This window comes from Vanacampus margaritifer, chromosome 4 (assembly GCF_051991255.1).
Source record: "Vanacampus margaritifer isolate UIUO_Vmar chromosome 4, RoL_Vmar_1.0, whole genome shotgun sequence".
NCBI classification, from domain to species: domain Eukaryota; kingdom Metazoa; phylum Chordata; class Actinopteri; order Syngnathiformes; family Syngnathidae; genus Vanacampus; species Vanacampus margaritifer.
In genome coordinates, this window is record NC_135435.1 from 5,154,929 (window position 1) to 5,160,928 (window position 6,000).

The 6,000-nt window shown below is 38.6% G+C and overlaps 1 protein-coding gene across 1 annotated transcript in view; it reads right to left on the reverse strand.

Annotated features, from left to right (window-relative positions):
* LOC144050760 (CD82 antigen-like) overlaps positions 1 to 6,000 on the reverse strand; it is a 28,675-nt gene extending 22,675 nt beyond the window's left edge. Inside the window, exon 1 of the mRNA XM_077564334.1 lies at positions 5,808 to 6,000. The gene's annotated coding sequence lies outside the window, so the exon portion shown is untranslated. The remainder of the gene's footprint in view (positions 1 to 5,807) is intronic.

Consider the following 6,000-nt stretch of genomic DNA (forward strand, 5'->3'; position numbering starts at 1 on the left):
AATCCCTTTAATAAAACATTTTTTTCTTTGGTGAACCAGCACAAGTCAGGTGCATCCAAAGCATTTAAAATATCCCATTCATTGGAAATTTCTTGCAAGAAAGCCAGGCTTTTACTGCCTTTAACCAAAAAAAGAAATTCTATATAAATATTTTTAATTAATCGGCCAATTGTTTATTCATTTCTTTGGGCCAAATATCGGCATCAACAGTAACACCAGGCTCTAAAAATCCAATCAGACGGGCCAAAATTATGAGAGCACCTTAAATCGAGTACTGTATATGCTTTTCAAGTGCAAATAACTTTATATTCTCAAGAATATTCAACATTGGCATTGAAATGTAGAAAAATAAATAAAATATCTTAGAAATTTAAGAAATATAACTAAAACAGACTCATGCTCTGTTCACCAAAATTAACTTAAGCAAATATTAAACATTTGGTACAGAGTGATAGACTAGAGTCACTAATACCGTAATGCTATGTTCAGACTTCAGACATATTTCTTATATGCTTTTTTTCAAGGGTTACCTATGCCAGGGTTGCTTTAATTAGAGAAGAGGAGGGGCTCCTCCTACTCAAACAGAAGAAGAAAAAAAAGTTTGAACATTGCTAGTCAATTTAATGACTGGTGGTGGTATTAGCTGCTAAATGTTGTCTTGGTTGACAGTTCAACAGCTGTAAACAAGTCAATATACACTCAGCAGTTACGCCAACTTCCTCACTCCCCAATATCCAAGCCTGCTCCTTTTTGGCTTGGTCACCGATTGGAAGCCGGTTGTGTTGTATGTAATGTATATTTTCCGGTCCCACAGACTGCAATGATATTGTCCATCAGTTTGTCACCATCCTGTGTTGTCTGTTTTTTAAACTTTATTTGGCTGTGCCTATGCTTGTGCCACTGCTGCGTGTGACATACAGTAGTAAGTACATTCCCAACGCCTATTGGCTGTTGGCAAAGCAACACAATGAAAACTTGCAAGTATGTACGTATGCACGGAAACTTGCCCTCGAAAGGCTGGTCTTACATTTTTTAAGGCATACTGTTGAAAAAGTAAAGTGTCTGGAGTAGGCAACAAAATTGGTTGCAGTTTATAGCCCTGACACTGGCTGTGACAAGTTGACTGGCTGCAACGACTGTGACAGAAACCTAAAACAATGAGATAAACGATAGAGGGTTGCATTTGCATTATTCAATTGACGTTTTGATATCAAAATATATACGGTATGCACACTGCATATATTGCTATAACACACAGCTCTAGCCTGTGATATAAGATGTGACAATAAAAACACCAGGAGAAGCCAACTTGAACATCTAAACTTTATTTTAGGTTAATTAGAGGCACTGTAAAAGGCGTCAATTTTGTTACTCTAATTTAATTGAGATGTGATTGGTTATTTCCAAACACAGCCACAAACCACACATTATAATAGGGTGTGCACACTTGTGAAACGACAATCTCAGTTGGTATTGTTTTTTTAACTTCCCCCGGCCCTTTTTTTCTTTTTATTTTGACTAAACAGGTAGTAATATGTCACAATGATGGAAACATGTTTTGGCATGATTTATGTTGGTTTGATCTTTTTATAACACAAAAACATATCATTTGAACAGGGACTTTTTACCTCCACTATATTAGAGGAAAATACTTTTTTTTTTTAATCCAGTCGGACTGGAATGGCCTAACTCAACAAACATGGTTTGGCTGCGTTTTGAAAAATGTCAACAGAGGCAGCCAGCCATTAGCTCAAATGGAAGTACTTTTCACACTAATTTAGCAAACTGACAATATAAATTGGGGGTTCAGCAGGCGAGCACTCAGTAGACGAGGCTCACAAAAACGGTTCTTGTGCGCTCAAAATTTCGTCAAACGTGCTTGTTGTACCAACGCCACACAGCCTCGCTAGCAGTCCGGGATGCCTTGCAATTGGACATCGGCTTTGTGCCCAAATCTTTCAAATTCAAAACACACACACACGCACACACGAATGGATATTTTTTCCATTGGTCAATAAAGTTTTTGTTGTTGTTTTTTTAAGTACAGAACAGAAATATCTGGACCACAGCCAATCAGATGAGGGTCCTGCTCTTCACTATCACTGATTGTCGAGCCTGAGGCTATGGCATCTGTGTCTGCTAATGAACCAAAAAGCGAGGTTTTGAAGCTTTGTGAGTGGAGAAGACTTCTTTTATGGGGAGAGATGTGTCTCAAAAATATTCACACAAATAAATTTGTGATTTTCACATGTGTTTTTGAGATCCACAAATATATCCACGATTTTCAAGTTTTTTATTTTTATTTTGTGTGTGCATTTTCCATGACCTATGCTTGCGAGTTGTCGAAAGTGCGTTTGTGGATCATTGCGCACGCACATTTATTTTTGAGACAAACATCACGCTTTTTCTAGAAATTCACACACACACACACACACAAGCTCTCAGAAATTCACATGTGTCTAAGGCCCGTTCCTCCGCCGTACACGGGGAGGAAGTGTTACTGTCTCCATTGAACGGGAACAAACAGTTTCTGTTTCTCGTTTAAAATTGGACATTGAAAAACAGAAATCGAGACTTTATCTGACCTGGCATTATGTGTTTATTTTGCACACGTCGGGAAACAAAATGCGACCTTAGTTTGTTTCCCTTGAGCTTGTTTTAGCTTTACTCGAAAGACATTCTTCTTCTTTGGGCGCTGCTGCTTTAGTGGTGTAAAAGAAGAAAATTCAACAGGAAGAAGAGTGTCTTTCAAGTGAAAGCAGAACAAGCTCAAGGGAAACAAACTTAAAGACATCACAGCCGCCAACAGCTATTTTGATTTCGATTTTCGATTCATTAAGCTTATTGGTACTTGCAAAACAATCAAGTGAACAAAAACATCATAGCAAGATCAACGTAAACAATGTATTCAGAACTCCTCTCAGATGAGAACAAGCATTCAAATAGAACAATAATAAGCAACGAGTCATGTCTTTTCCCCACCTGACGACAACCCCAACTTACACACACAGTCAATAGTACAGGACAATCCCTCCCACCCTGACTGGTGACCAAAACAAAGGCAGCTTTCACGCACTATTCTCTCTCAAGTAACAAAAGGGAGAATCTGAGACGCAGAGAGCTGCTCTCCAGAAAACAACAGCAGATGGTTGAAAGATGCAACTTTCCACAGTGAGACCTAAAAACATCGCCTGATGTTCCAGTTAGTCGACGATTATCTGTTGGAAATTAACCATGTCATATTGCATAGGTTCAAAATTTAAACCAAGCATTTACAACCATTTAAAGCAACAGTGTGTCGAAACAGCAAGATAGCAGCTTGGCAATCGTTGGTATTAATTTGCCATGGCAACCCCAAACTCACCAACTAGCGTTTGCTTACATTCACCTTATCTTGTTTAAAACACAGGCTACAAGATACATACTTTATTGTACACTGGTCTTCTCTTCACAAGGCAACAGAAACTTAAAGAATGATCATAACAATGTATCATCTATTGGGCTCATTGGGAGTATTTAATGTTTTCTTTTAAGCAAAAACTTTTGATTTCCTTTACTTCATATCTAATTTGAGTTGTAGTTTCATATTTTCTTTAAATCACAATTCCGTGATGGCAATGTGAATGTGATGTTGAAATCTGACAACAGGCAAACTGCTCAGGATGATTGTGAATGTGTGCGCTTAGTGAACTTGACCTTTAAAGCCCCAAGTAAACTCTACTGGGGCTACAACTACTCACTTCAGTGACACCATATGGAAAGCAGCTTAGGAAGACTATTTCGCAGAGTGAGAATAAGATCTGAAATGGAACCAGGCAAAAGGGAAAAAATGCTTATATTGAATGAGTAAATTATTGATAGTAGCGTTTGATTATCAACAGATCAGATGCAACCATCTTGATCAGAAGTCACCAACCTTAAGGAAACTGAGAGCCATTTATTGGGAAGTGATTAATGCGAAGAGCTACCAGTTTGATATACACTTCTGAAATAACACGTTTTCATTCCATTTATCTAAATATTAATAAATCATGAATTACAAGGCACTGACCATGTTTCTGATTTCCTATAATAATTAGGAAACAGACAACTTACTTTTACAACACTCATACAAAATCACTACCTTATCTCCATTCCATTTTTTTTAATTAATTTTGTTTTATATATTTTTGCTTTTAGTTTTTTTTTCTTCTTCTACATTTTCCCTGTGTATCGCACATTGAATGTTTATAAGCTTCTTTTTTATTATTATTGGGCTTTAACCCCCCCAATGGATTTAAATGGGTGTGAATTACTATTTACAGGCAGGCCCGGTCCCTATCCCCCATGAATAGCAAGGGTCCAATGTTATCAAATAAAGAGGTGGCTAGAGTTACCTTCCATTCAAACAATAATTATTCAAATTGATTTGTTGACATTCAAAACAGCAGCTGTTCATAATTGACTACATCAATTCTCTATTTTGCTATTAAAACAAATGACAACCGACAGCAACAATGTAGAACAATTCTCTGCTTACATATGTCCTTTTTGTTAGCTAGTAAAACTGTGTAGAGCTGCACAAACTTTATTAAATCCACAAACAGCTTCAGGGCAATTCCACCAAACAGGGGAAACGGGTTATGTACTTGTGCAATGCCACAGTCAAGGCTCTCCTTCTTCTTTGTAGACTACTGTGGTGAACTTTTTCAACAAGGACTCAGATTAAACTCATCGTTCTTCAGCGCAGAGGCTGCCTGAATGCATCCAAAATTTAACCAGCAACAGCTGTAAGATCTCGCAAAGCATAATCCACACAACATCTCTGTTTGCAGGATATGGAAAGGTAATTAAGGTCACATTGGGGGGAAGGAAACCCTGATTTATAACCTCAGATGTTGGGGGAAAAAGATGCCGTGGAGGAGCGGGTGCCATGGGAGGCCCAGGGGTTTGTAGGGGGGGGGGGGGGGGGGGGGACGAATGTGATGCCATCATTGCTGATGTTGACCCACATTTCCATCTGTACCCAGCTGGTCCTCATAACCACTCATCACTCAGCTATTAAAGGGGACACAAATCAGTCAATAGGACTAAAAGCATTGCTGGTGTAACAAGAATATTGACTGGTAAATGTGTTCACTCAGTCAACCACACATTATTTTTTCAACCTGGGTAGTTTATGACTGAATGACAAATGTTACCATTTTACAGTGTTAGTTCAACAACATCTTCAGTGTGTTATGTCAAGGAAAATAAAAATATATATTTCACTTAATTTGGACATTTGCTTTGCTTGTAAATGCCTTACTTGAAAATGAAATTTGGGACAACAACGTGTCTTTTTTTCGGCATAGAAACAAGAGTACAAGGTATGTTCATGGAGCTAGGCTACCACGAGATTAACTATTTGTATTTATCATGTGAACAAGTGATCAAAGACACTCGAGTTCTTGGCATAAAATATGCCAAAAACTCGAGTTTTTGCATACATTTTCCGAATTCCTTTAAAATTGAAAAAGAAGTGTTCTCAAGGGAGGCAGGATATGTTCAAAAAGAGGACCGTTGAATCAGCTAAAGGCCACTCGAGTCTTAATAATTTAGTCTACTACACTTGCCACATCACCAACCGTAAAGAAGACGCCGTGAAGCGAAACAGAGACAAATTATATTAAGAAAATTTCCGTTTCAGCCGCTTAGCACATGAACAACCTGTACGAAATCACCGTGTAGCCATAGTTCGTGTAATTACTGTATTCATACATTAAAGCACACGCACAGTTTCCGTGTTCAAAACTGACACGAAGCCGAGAAGCGGTTTGATTACTTACTGATTTGAAAGAAGTGCAGAAAAAAGTTGTAGAAGTTGAGTATGTGTGGGGGAGCGCTTCAGTTATGTGCGGCTCCTGTGCGCTGAGCGTAGCTGCTGGCTGGACTGTATGACCTCCTCCACCACCACACGGACGCCGACAACAATTTAGCCACAGTCAGGGAGGCTCAAGATGGGTAGACAGCAGGGGAATC